Source organism: Ursus maritimus, unplaced genomic scaffold (assembly GCF_017311325.1).
Source record: "Ursus maritimus isolate PB19 unplaced genomic scaffold, ASM1731132v1 scaffold_9, whole genome shotgun sequence".
NCBI lineage: Eukaryota > Metazoa > Chordata > Mammalia > Carnivora > Ursidae > Ursus > Ursus maritimus.
Genome location: NW_024427107.1, coordinates 30005097 through 30019514, shown reverse-complemented (window position 1 = coordinate 30019514; position 14418 = coordinate 30005097). Strand labels below are relative to the sequence as shown.

Here is a 14418-nt window from a genome sequence, read left to right as displayed (position 1 = left end):
TTTTTAAATTTTTTTTATTTATTTAAGTGATCACTACACCCCACGGGGGGCTCAAACTCCTGACCCCGAGATCAAGAGTTGCATATTCTTCCAACTGAGCCAGCCAGGCGCCCCCAGCCTGCAGCTTTTAAAAGAAACCCATGTTTACCAAGCACTGAGAAATTACTCTAGCTGAGACTAAGCAGAATATTAAGTTAAAAAGAATGGATTTTGGACTTAAATTTCTTTGGCATTTTACAACACAAGGACAAGAGAATTTGATTTTGGACTTTATTTCCTTCCCGCTGCTTCTTAAACTTGAATTTATGAGCTAGGTTATCTTCGTCCTGCTCCTCCAGATCACTCTCTACGCTGTGTGCTGCAACGGCTGCACTGGCTCCTTACCCTGCGAGTCCCCACTGGATTCCACCAGTGGAAAGTACCCGTAAGACAGGAGGAAATTAGGTCAGGTTTTTATTCCGTTGGCTCCTTCCCTGCTGGGTCACTACAAGTTAGCTGCTTCCCTCTATTTAAAGTAACCCTCTCCATATAACTACTTTCTGCAGACTGAGGATCTTCCCCTCCTTGTGCCTCCTCAGGCCTAGGGTAGTGACAGGTACGCCATCTTGGTAACCCCAGAATACTGTCCATCCTAGTCAGTTCCCCTACACCCTGTGTGCTCTGGTATGAACAGTCCCTTTTAATGAAGGGACTTTTTAAAAAATAAATTAAAAACTCTTCTCAAGCACCCAGTTTCAGTGTGCCATCCACTCCCTGCCAGAACTTGACAGATACAACTGGAAAGGTGAATTAAGCTTACAACTTTAATTTCTTTCTAGGACTTTGTTGGTAAGAAGGGAATTGTGTTTTATGACTTGTCATTTGCTCTCTTTGCAGAACCTCTGATAGGCCCTTTGGGATATGTGGTTGGATACCTTTGGGATATAAAGTAACATAAGTGAACTTCAGTCTTGAGTGCAGAGTGGCCTTTTTAATTAAAGTTAATTTAAGTTAAATTAATTGGTTATTGTTATGACTTAATTTAGAGCCTTTAGAGTACAAAATCTGCATTGCCTACCAGTGGTTCCCAGTAGGTACTCAATAAAGCAGTGACTAGTATTTGCAGGGCAGCCTCTAAGAAGTGGGAGGAAGGGTCATCCTGAGAGACTGCTGCCCCCTTTCCCACTGGAAATGACTATAACTTTGGTTGACTAAAGATGTAATAGTTAAACCCAATGGATTAAGAGTGCAAAAACCTTGGAAATTTTAATGACAGATACTCATTGCCTGCTCCTATTGTTTCCTTTGAGACAGAGGGAATCCCATTAATAAAACATCCCTGGCCTCTCTCTACCCCCTCATTCATGATCCCCTACATGATTTATATGACTGGTGAGTCTGGAAGGAGAAATTAGATCTAAAAGCCCTTTCCTCTACACTTTCTGTCCTCTTAGCAAGGCCCTGCCTACAGTGAGTGGGCAGTCCACTCAGCTCCAGCCACAGTTCTTGCCCTTTGCCCTGTGGTGTGAGTACAGGGAGCTACTTGAATGCAGACAGTTATGACTTGGTGAAAAAATTGGCCTAAATTCAGAACTATGTATTAAGAAACACATATATGTGCAAATAGAGGCCACATTCTGAAATATTACTTTTATGTAGAATAAAGATAGTATCTGGACTTCCACCCGCCTTGTTCCTGGGAGAAGAGAGGTAGTACTTATCTGTCCCCTTCAATGGTCCCCAACAGAAACTAAGTTAAATGCTTCTCGGACTGAATTTCATATTTTGCCAGTATAATTTCCTAGGGTTTAACTGCACAGTGCATAACATATAAGATAATTACTATCATTAACCTACCACCAAACACTAAGTTGTGATTTTATTACTTGTTTCACAAACCAGGTAGGAGATATAATGCCCAGCCAAAATGCAAAGCATTAAAATTATACAGCAGTGAATGAAATAATGAAAATAACACATCTGCCATTGTTTGGAAAATTCCAATATATTTAGCTAAAATGAGTATGTAATTTTTAAAAAGCATTTTAAAACTAAATTATAATAAATGGTAGAATTTTTCCCTTAGTGCTACCTTTACAGACTCTTCCATCATTTTCTGTCCAGGTAAAGTATCACGTTTTTCTTCTTCTTCTTTATCCTCAGTATATAGAACAAAGGTCAAACTCTGCGAATCCATCTCTGTGGTTAACTGTAAGTACTGATGATGGTGTCTGATAAAATAGCTGCTGACACCAGGTCGGCATGGACGATAGAAAACAACATTGCACTGATAGAAGAGTAAGACCTCTCCTTGTTTTGTGTCATGTTTGATATCCAATGGAGCACACACAGAAAATGTTGGTTGACAAAGACATATTATTATGTGAAAACTATTAGAGTTGAAAAGAGGAAAATTTATAGTTGAGAGAAATATTTCTGTATTAAACAATTGAATAGTTGCTAGAGCCGGCTACTGAAGGTCTATGGACAGATCTGTTCAGAAAAAGATAATGCTGGTGAGGAAATTTCCTAACCCAAATCACCATGAGCCTGGTGTTAGTACTGGTGATATTGTGACCCATGCCTCTGGCAGATCTCACTTCATAAACAAACCCTCCTTTCACCAAGGGTTGAGTGGCCTGTGCTTGATGCTAAGAATATAAGATGACTTATCCCAGAAGAAAAGCTATGTAAGCAGCTGGGCCAGGAGAATGGGTTGAGCAGACCAGTTCTCATAGCTCTGCCGAGAGAACCCAGAGATTCACAGGAAGTTGTTCTATGCATGAACTACTATCCAGATGGAGGAAACAATACATGAGGAAGGAACGGCTATTTCATAAGTAGCAGTGTTTTGTATTGCCTCTTCCTCTCATGCTCATCAAACACAGTTCACTGAACACCGTGTGGGTCAGGAACTTTGCTAGGCAAAGGAAATACCTGCTCTCAAGAAACACACAATCTAGTTAAGGATATAGAATGTATTTATAAAAACACAAATAGCAAAGTAGCAAATACTATGTAACAGGTGATGATGAATAATGCTAAAGATCCCAGTTTTCGGGAAATATACCAATGTCAGGCTATTATGATTACCATAATAAGAGCATAGAACCAGACCACATCCTTGAGGATTGGAGTGGAGTTTTCTCCAGACAGGAGGAGTTTTCCTATTGTCAATCATCCTCAAAGACATTCAACAAGAGGACTGCATTCCCAGAGAGTGAGTGGTGAGAAACTAGATGAAATTTGTCTCTTTATGGGCAGGAGCATTTGATATATGAAGAGGACTGAGAATTCTGAAATGTTTCAAATGGTGGGGTTTGAGCTATCCCTGGTCAGAGGAGATAGGCTGCAAGCAATGCAAAGAATGAGCCTCCAAGCGCCCATTGGTGTGCGCACAGGTTTAGGCAGTGGTTATTAGGAATTCGCTGACTTAAGTGCCTCTTCCTTCAACAATGATGCATCAATGAAGCCTAAGCAAGAATCATCATTGGTGTCAGTTGTGTCATGAGTCATTAAGAAAGGTTTGGTGCATGCATTTGGGAAGGAATGATACAAGTGAGAGCAGATCCTCTCTCCACAACCTAGAGAAGGATGTGCATGTGGAGGTAAGGAGGGGAAGGTGGGGAGTCAGAGGAGCTGGGCAATGCAAGGAGTACCAGGTAGAGTGGCTGTCTCATAAGAATCAGTGGTCAGGAAGGCAGAAGCAGCATGAGGATCAAATGAAGAGGACTGGAGAGAAGAGACTGAGATGTTTGTAGCTGAACAGATGAGAAGCAGTACTCTGGGAATGGCCAGAAACAGCTAAGGGTCATTTTGATGAACCTCATTTCCTGACAATTATGACAATGGGAGATCTGCCATAACAATTTGCATATAAAGTTTGCTTTGATTTGATAAGAGATTTGATAACTTAAGGCTCCACTATTCACAGGGTAACCATATGTCCCTTTGCCCAGGTCAGTCCCAATTTATGCCAGTTGTCCCAGTGTAATTACCAACAGTACTCATTTTCCTATCAACAGAGTCCCAGTGGTCACCCTAACTAAGCACTGCATCAATGAAACAGAAAAGAAACACAATTGCAGGAGGGGACACATCATTGAAGGATGGAGATTAGATCTGAAGGGAGGGCTTAAAGATAAAAAAAGTCATGATTTTAAAGGAAAAAGAATAGTATGTGAAAATAAATGCAATGAGGCATATCTGCCCTTTCTTTGCTGAGATATATTGAATTCTTTACAAGTGTCACACACAATTTTCTGTGATTTCATATGTATGAACACTTTTATTCCTCCTAATAACCCTACGAAGTAGATACTATGACCAGTCCTTTTCTAGTGAGGCACAGGGAGTTTAATTTACCCAAACTATACAGTGAGATGGTGGCAGAGCAAGAATTAAACAGACAGCCTGACCTTTCTACAATACACCACCTATCAGAGAGTAATAAGCACATTTATTTTGCCAAACCTTCTGATGAAAGAATAGCTGTAGATAAGGTTGGCAAGATGGATTAAAGGGTCTGCAGTGCCTTGATACAGCATTTGCTCTTCATTCTTTACACAGTATAGAGTTAGTGAAGGGTTTTGAGATATTGATTTGAGGAGCTCTCATTTTCAGAAGGTTTATCTTTAAGAATAGCATGCAGAAGGAATAAGAATTAGACTTACGAGAAATCACACTGGTTTATAATCTCAAATGTATTTTATGTGTTACCCTCACTCTGTAGGTAGATAGGTATGAACATAGGTGACATCCTTAAGAATTGTTTGTAACTAAAATTTGAGGAGAATAATATTAATAATCAGAACACAGAAAAAGAAAGTAACCGGGGAGGGATACATACATCTATTTGTACATACAAACATTTCTTGTTTAGAGACATGGATCTAAAACAAAGCCGCAGAACTGAGTGTGAAAGCCTGGAGAAGAGGACTGAGTTGAAGAGGAAAAGGATTTCCTTTTCGAAAGGAACAGTAGGGTTATGAAATGAGATCAGAAATTTCAGTTCAAAACAAGAAAGAATTTTCAAACAGTTACAACTATCCAAGAGTGAACAGGTTTGATGTGATTCCATGAGTATTTGATCCCAAATGCCTCTATTCTAAAAGTTCAATCTATTGAATGTTATACAAAAATTCGAAAGAAGTATAACTGACACAGTATCTATATAAAAGAAGACAGTATATGTTTAGTAGAAGAACGAGTAACATGTGGATTATACATACTGTGAGTAAACGGGTGAGAGATGGACAATAGGTAAAATACTGACCAGATGAATGGATAGATAGACAGGCAGGTAAGTAGTATCACACTGTTTCACCAAATTTCCTAGTTTCCAAAATGTGGCAACCCAAGCAAGACAAGATTTCAAGAGTTTAAGGGCTATGCCTGAATTATGATTTGCATGGTCCACATATCAGTAAATGGGAAAAGGAAAATGACTAAAGGTTTTAATAATTATTTCTAACATCTGGATCTGGATAATTAGTATTTGTTCTTGAGGTTAAAATTCATAGTATTTCACATTATTAAAAATCTAGTGAGTACTGGAGCTTGGGGAGATCATTTTCCCTAAAAGATAAAAAGATAAAAATAAATACTTGAAAGTCTTTATTCTCTCGGCCTATAAGGAAAATGAAGTCCTCACGTTTCCTTTATAAACATCAACATTTAGGGCATCTTATGTACAATATAGTGTTTTCTCAGATGCTAGGATTGTGTGTGTGTGTATGTGTGTGTGTGTGTGTGTACAATATAAAAATGCAAACTAATATTCCTGAGAATTTATATTCATCTCAAATAATAAACTTAAACAATTGCTTGAAACATCTATGGAAGTAAACCAATTAAAATGATAAACATTAGGGGCACCTGGGGGGCTCAGGGGGTCAAGTGTCCAACTCTCAGGTCATTATCTCAGGGTCACGAGACTGAGCCCATATGGAGCCCCACATGGAGTCCTGTGTCGGGCTCCACGCTCAGTGGGGAGTCTGCTTAAGATTCTCTCTCTCGGGGCGCCTGGGTAGCGCAGTCGGTAAGCGTCTGCCTTGGGCTCAGGGCGTGATCCTGGCGTTCCGGGATCGAGTCCCACATCGGGCTCCTCGGCTGGGAGCCTGCTTCTTCCTCTCCCACTCCCCTGCTGTGTTCCCTCTCTCGCTGGCTGTCTCTCTGTCACATGAATAAAATAAAATCTTTAAAAAAAAAAAAAAAAAAAGATTCTCTCTCTCACTCTCCCTCTGCCCCTCCCTCCGCTCACACTCTCTCTCTAAAATATATAAATAAATCTTTAAAAAATCATAAATGTTATATTTATCCTAACATATATATATAATATATATATTATATATATATGCGTGTGTGTGTGTGCCTATGTACACACACACACACACACACGGGGTGCCTGGCTGGCTCAGTCTTTAGTGTGCAACTTTTGATCTTGGGGTGATGAGTTCAAGCCCCACGTTGGGGGCAGAGATTACTTAAAGAGAAAAAAGATAGAATATATATATATATATGTGTGTGTGTGTGTACATATATATACACACACACATAAATAGCATATATATAGTTTTACTTTTTTAGTTAATTTATATCTCATGGTAGCCCAAATTAAAATTCCAGCAAGGAATCAGACACCTGTCTTCTAATGCTTATATTATTTTGAAAAACAATGAATTCTGCAGATGAACAATAAAAATATTTTCATTTTTAAATCATTTATTTCAGCAGAAAGACAACCAAAGGGATTTTTTTAACTTATATTTTTAGGTTATATAATGAAGTCATTATTTCCAGAGAATAATTCCCTTTCCAATTGCTTGAAACCACTGTCATAATAATTTGATTTAGATTAGAAAGTAACAATCATAGTCTCTTTTCAATTAAGAGACATACTTCATTTTCCAATACCTCCATTTTCTTCATTTCTTCTAAAACTTATTACAAACCAAATAATTTTATTCAGCCCAAGTAACTTCTGGAAATACAATCAAAGGTTACAGTATAATTGTGAAGATTTAATGTTGCCCTTTATCTTTTTCTTGGGAACATTTTACATTAACAGGTAGAAACTCCAACTTTTTTTTTTAAACTCCAACTTTTAAAAAAATATTTCCTTAAGGTATAACATCAGCTATAAAAATAAAAATAGGAAAACTGTATCTTTTCTCCAGTATTAGTATGATACACTATTAAAGCACATGTTTTAAGATACAAATGTGTCAAGAAGCGATGACTATTATTATATGGCCAAAGACAGCAATTAAAAGAAAGTTTTAGGGGTGCTGGGTGGCTCAGTTGGTTGAGCATCCAACTCTTGGTTTCGGCTCAGGTCATTATCTCAGTGTCAAGCCCTGCACTGGGCTCCATGCTCAGTGAGGAGCCTGCTTGAGATTCTCTTCCTCTTCTTCTCCCTCTGCCCTCCCCTCCCTCAAATAAAAAAATATATCTTTAAAAAAAAAGTTTTAAAAAACTACAAAGCCAGGTGGATGGCTTTTCAAAGTCAGCAAAATCAAAATACATTTTTCCAAATATTTATTTTTTGAAATTTAAGCTATAATTTCAGAAGAAATGCTATTCTTCTGAAAATTTAGTAATCAAGCTGGACTTTGTACTAAGATGTGTGAGGGCCCAAATGGGACTTATATTTTGAGGTAATATATTAAATAAAAAATTAATGAAGGAAAGGAAAAATAATTTAATTATAATTCTTAGCTCTAAGAATTTCACCCAGACTTTACCAACGTAGTTGCCTCATTTACTCTTTCAATAATCCAGGAAGGTTGTTACCATTGCCTATATTTTATGGAAAAAGAAACTGAGGCTGCAAAAGACAAAATAATTTACCCAAGGCTACACAATGAGTGAGTGGCAGAGTAAGAATTTCAAACCAGACGTCAACTCAAAATCCTTCATTGACATGAGGATTCTTTGACCTACTATGCTATAATTTTCCTAGATCAATCACATCAAAGTCAGCACTGAAAATATGCAGAAAAGTATTAGCAGGAATATATCCACGTAGCCATTTTAGAATAATTTGCCAGTATCTCTTAAAATTTTAAACATTAAAAAGCATATCCTTTTACCCAGTAATTTACTTTCAGGAATCCACCCTACAGAAATTCTTGCTATACAGTAGTATGTCATTGCAACATTATCTATAATTTCAACAAAACAAAACAAAATAGGATTAACCCAATGTCCATGAATAGGGAATTCAGTAGAATACAGTGTGCCCAGACCACAGAACTATAGATAGTAATATAAGACTGTGGTAAATCTATATGTACTTACATGGGAAGATCTCTAAGATATTTTTGAGAGTAAAAGCAAAATAGAATATTACAAGTAACATGATCTTAGTAATGAGTTATGTTAAAATTACAAATAGATGATATAGTGGCATATTGAGCAGACCTTCCTACCATGCAATGCCATATTTATTTTGACCTTATGACCATGATTTATCTTTATTCCTAGAAAACCAGCCCATGCCACAGGTCAAAGACCAAAAATTAAATGTCTCCATGTCTTCCTCACATGTCTATCAATGCTCCAGCACCAAAGTCACTATTACCATATTAATCACAAAATACATTTGACATTTTAAACACTTTCACTCAAATTACCTAATCTGGTCCTCATAATACCCATAATCCAAGTATCCCAGAGCAGCTCAACAATAACAAAGTTATACTACTCTGCTATTTTATGCTAGGATAAACTCATATTTTTAATTCATTTATATATTTACTGTGAGCCAGCTTCTCATAATAGGTGTTATCAGGGTAGAAAGATAAATCAGATTAGACAAAGATCCTACCCTCAATAAAATAAGCAACCAGAGTACGTATGTTGGGGGGAGGTTATAAGATGTGTGCACAAATAACATAATTTTAGGAAAAATGGAATAGGTGACCTCAGAAAGGTACCAAAAAGGGACACCTGGGTGGCTTAGTTGGTTAAGCCTCTGCCTCTGGCTCAGGTCATGATCTTAGGGTCCTGGGATCAAGCCATGTCAGGCTCCCTGCTCAACGGGGAAGTCTGCTTCTCCCTCTTCCTCTGCCTCTCGTCCCTTGCTTGTGCTCCCTCTCTCAAATAAATAAATAAAATCTTAAAAAAGAAAAGAAAAAGAAAGTTACCAAAATAAAAGGTACAAACTATTACGTAAGTAATCTGCAAATCTTGATGCCTGGGGATCTTCGGTAAGGTTCTAAATTCTGAATTTAAGTTGTTCATATAACTTTCTTTGCTTATTTATTTGCAACAGTTCTTTTAAGATCTTAATGATCCCGTAACACTCTACTATACAACGTGATCAAGTGGCAAGCACACAAAGTTAGAAACAAGTAAATCTAATCTCCTAGTGGGGCTACTCCATTTACCAGCTGTTTGGGAGAGTTATTTAACCTTTCTGAGGCTTTGTGTAGTCAACTGTATTTTATAAAAGAGGCCACATTGATTCTTCTCTTCAGAACCTTGTCTCTCCTCTATCAAGAGAAGTCAACTTCTTCTCTTGAAATTGGGCATTCCTCATAGTCACACAGTCACTTAATAAGCAGAATGTGGCAGAAGTTAACACTGCCATAACTTCCCCGCTCGTCATAAAAGTGATCTCTCTCTCCCCTCTCAACACTTACCTTTAAAATCCATCCACCATGCTCTCAGGAACTGCAAAGTAGTCCATGTGAAAATAACACAGAAGTCCTTCTCATCCACCAGCATCAACTCCTGACTTGTGAGTGGATGAGCCTTCAGATGATCGCAGATCCAGCCTTCAAGTGCTCCGTCTGAGGCCACAGACATTGGGAAGTAAAGACAAGTCATCCCCATCTGAATTCCTGATCCACAAATCCATGAGCATGATAAATGTTTATTTTCGTATAATTTGTAGCAAAGATATAGTTAACTGGAACACTCAATTTCCTCATCTGGAAAAACAAAATAAGAACAATATCTGGAGAGTTATTTTGAGTATTAAATGAGACAATATAAAGTGTTCAGTATAGAGGCAGACACATGGAGATACTAAACAAATGGAAATTACTATTACCATGTTAGTTTCTCTCAACGATTATCCCCTCTATTACATTACACATTATCTTACCTCCTCTTTTCAACTCTCTAGTAGAAAAAGTTCCCATTCTGAAACTGCACCCTTATAATTGTTCAAGAAGTACATCAACCTGTAGTTTATGAGGAGCTAGGTGGCTTTTAGATAGCAGTTTGTATAGCCCTGACCCCTTAAACTTGAACGCTGAAGGTAGGCATTCACAGGATGAAAGGAATGGTCAGAATAGCCAAGAGCGGGACAACTAAACAAAAACTCTTTGTGAAGAACCTGCTTTCTAACTTTTTTTCTGCTGTCACTTCAGTCAATATGTACTTGGATAACATCACACACACACACACATACACACACACACACACACACGCAAATTCGCCATCTGGGGGCGCCTGGGTGGCACAGCAGTTAAGCGTCTGCCTTCGGCTCAGGGTGTGATCCCAGCGTTATGGGATCGAGCCCCACGTCAGGCTCCTCCGCTATGAGCCTGCTTCTTCCTCTCCCACTCCCCTGCTTGTGTTCCCTCTCTAGCTGGCTGTCTCTATCTCTGTCAAATAAATAAATAAAATCTTAAAAAAAAAAAAATCGCCATCTGAAATGAGCACTTCCATGATTAGAAATCATGATGGTATCCAGAGCATCAATTTAAACACTTCATTTTTCTATCCATTCATTCATTCAATCATTGGACGACCTTCGCTTAGCACCTTGTGCATGCCAGATGCTGTGTCGGTACTAGGAATTCAATGATGTATTCTACATGGTCTCTACCCTCAAGATAGAGAAACACACAGAAGTTCTTCGGTTTTTGAGTTCTTTCTTCTCCCAAAAAATCCTTAACATTTTGCTTACATAAAAATGTGTTTTAGTGAAAGGAGTAAAGATTTAAAACAAGTAAGTTATGTATTAATGCATTTCCAGTTTCTATTGATATTCTCCTCTAGTTTTCACATTATCTTCCCTTACCGCTTTCTTCATCACCGGCACACACATCAAACAACACAATATTTCAAGTATATCTGCTTTGTCTTATCATCAGTGAACAAAGTTAAGTAATCACAGTATTGCCATATGGGTGTGGATATTACCGTGCACACACTGCTGTGCACATGAACTTAATAAATACCTGCTAAACAGGAATTAAAGTATAATGCTGATGAATACTACGCGCAGGGAAAATTTTAAAAATCAGGCAAGCTTTCCACAAGTTCCACCACTGCTTCCTGAGGGAGTCATGTTCTCCTCAGGACTGAATCGCCCTGAACAGTCCCGAATGAGCAACACCCCTATCAACTACCATAACTCATGCTGCCTCAAAAAGGCAGCTGCACTGAAAACTCCTTACTGCTCACTAAAGTCTTAGTATTCACAGCCCAAGAGTGAATTGTATACATCCTCCCTTACAGCCTAGCAGGACTAACGCCATTTTGTCATATATTCTTACTTACTCAAGTCTTACTTACTTCTTACTTACTTAGTTACTTACTCTTCACCAAAAATCCAAGTGCCCATGTCACCCTTTATCTCATAACCAAACTGCTTTTTACATCCTCTAATACGACCCGATTCCCCTCCCTTGTCCTTCTGCCAGATTTTCACATAACTGGTTCCCTGTCATTGTTTAGGTCTCACATCAAATACCATCTTCTCAAAGGTCTTCTCTGACCACACCAAGTAGGTCTTAAGCTATGCTCAATTATAGCACTGTTTACTTCATTCACAGCAACATCACAATTTGTAATTATAATTTAGTTTTTCTGGTTTACTTGCTTAGCACTTTTTTGTTTACTTGTTTATTACATATATCTTTCCAAATTAGACAATAAGGTCCATAAAAGTTGGAGATGAGGGCATCTGGGTGGCTCAGTTGGTTAAGCATCTGCCTTCGGCTCACGTCATGATCCCAGGGTCCTGGGACTGAGTCCCACATGGGGCTCCCTGCTCAGCAGGAAGTCTGCTTCTCCCTCTACGCTTTCCTCCTGCTCATGCTTTCTCTTTCTCAAATAAATAAATGAGATTAAAAAAAAGAAGTCAGAGATGATACTCATGTTGCTTACCACTCTACACCCAATGCCTAAATTTAGCACCTGATATGTGCATAATAAATATATGTTGGATGAAAAAAAACCTTAATAAATAGTTAACCAAGAATCATATCATTACATAAGCAGAAATACGTACTTTGCTCCATTTCTAGTACCACTATCTTCACACAGGTGAACACCATTTCTTAATTGATGGGTTGAAACAACTTTTAACTGGTCTCCCAGCTTCTCCTGCTTCATTACTTCCTTCCCTTATGAATCCGCTCTCTACATAGTAATAAAAATGATTTATAAAAAGTAAACTTGAAGAAGACAAAGCAATTTGAGAATTCTGCCTCCGAGAAGAAAAGAGTTGATCTACTTTTCCTTATTTTTCCCATTATGTACAATTAAAAACCCTGGACATATCTATACAGCAAACATCAGAAGACTCTAAAAGGTGGAAAGAAGGCAAATCAGCAGAGACAAAGAGACCCAAGGAATGACAGCGTGGTGAGTTCCCTGGGCTTTCTTTTTGCCTCAAATATTCCAGATTTGGAGTTGAAGACCTGGCAACCCAGAAAGGCCAATACACACAAACAAAAAGGGCTCAAACAAAAGTCCTACAGCCTTGGAAATTTGAGAGGGAGAAAATAGACTTGGAAATAAGAAGGAAAGCAAAAGCCAGAGAGAGGATTTCTTTCTCTCCTCTTCATCCAGCTCACCTATTCCTCTTCCTCTACAATCCGGTATTCAGGTTCCAGATCTCCTGCTCCATCCGCATGCCAATACTTACACCATCGCCACCTACCTCGACTCCACTACTACCAGACAGGTCCTGACATCAGACGTAATTTAGAGGCCAGGAATGAAGAAAAGGAGAAGTGGCAGGAAAATGTAAGGGGAGATAAGAAGATACTGAATTAACCTCTTAGCTTTCAGCAAGTTTTCAAAGTGCCAATGAAGAAGGGAAAAGAGATGCGAGATCTGCAGTGGTGTGCCTCCTTATATTTGAGTATACACTGAGTACTTATGAAGAGCTGCAAATTTACTACCACATTCAATTAAAGGGGAAGGTTTTATGAAAGACATGAAAATGTGGGAATTAACTGAAAGAAGAATTTAGTGAATTGCCAAGGCATAGGAAATTTAGGAAAAATTGCAAAGATGTCAATGTATCAATTAAACCAAAAAGAAAACTGAGTATTCCTGACTATTGATACATGATTACAACCAATATTATATAAATATATTTAAATATACAGTAATATCTAAGATGTATTATAATTACACATCAAGAAAATATCTAATTGGATATGCTTTTAAAGTTTTCATTCTTTTCATTTTCAAATTTTAAATTACTTTTTTATTTTTATTTTTTAATTATGTTCAGTTAGCCACTGTACTGTATAGTACATTAGTTTTTGATGTAGTTTTCAATGATTCATTAGTTGTATATAACACCCAGTGCTCATCACAACACAAGCCTTTTTTAAAATAATCTCTACACCCAACGTAGGGCTTGAACCACAGCCCCAAGATCAAGAGTCGAATGCTCTACCAACTGAGCCAGCCAGGCGCCCCTAAGTTTCCATTTTTAAGGTCCAAATTCATGTAACTGTTGAGTGTACTAGGAGACAATACAACTTTGAAATGAGCATTTAAATATAAAGCCATTAATGTATGTAACAGCTTTTGCATATTTTTTATAGTAATGTCTACTTTATTTTTTTTTAAAGATTTTATTTATTTATTCGACAGAGATAGAGACAGCCAGCTAGAGAGGGAACACAAGCAGAGGGAGTGGGAGAGGAAGAAGCAGGCTCATAGCGGAGGAGCCTGATGTGGGGCTCAATCCCATAACGCTGGGATCACGCCCTGAGCCGAAGGCAGACGCTTAACCGCTGTGCCACCCAGGCGCCCCAGCTTTTGCATATTTTAATCTAGGCTTTTCAAATTCTCAACACCTTTTGATAATATATGCTAATGTTAAAATCAAATTATATATCTCAGAAACCATATTATAGGATTTGTATACAGTATTAGTACCTTATTTTGCTATACAAGTTAGTGCCGCTTATAATTTTTCTTTAAAAATAAATAACTGAAATGCTGAATTTTGCCACAAGGTGGCTCTTTCTAGGTTTTATTTATTTATTTATTTATTTTTTTTTAATGACTTTTTATTATATTATGTTAGTCACTATACAGTACATCCCCGGTTTCCAATGTAAGGCTCGATGATTCATTACTTGCGTATAACACCCAGTGCACCATGCTATATGTGCCCTCCTTACTACCCATCACCAGTCTATCCCATTCCCCCACCCCCCTCCCCTCTGA

At 38.0% G+C, this 14418-nt stretch overlaps 1 long non-coding RNA gene across 4 annotated transcripts in view; it reads right to left on the bottom strand.

The window, feature by feature from the left end:
• The window catches only part of LOC121101710, a 213386-nt gene that overhangs the window by 178621 nt on the left and 20347 nt on the right, over window positions 1-14418 (bottom strand). For all 4 annotated transcript variants that reach the window (XR_005833708.1, XR_005833706.1, XR_005833709.1 and 1 more), the window contains exon 2: window positions 9627-9917. This is a non-coding gene — a long non-coding RNA (uncharacterized LOC121101710). The remainder of the gene's footprint in view (window positions 1-9626; window positions 9918-14418) is intronic.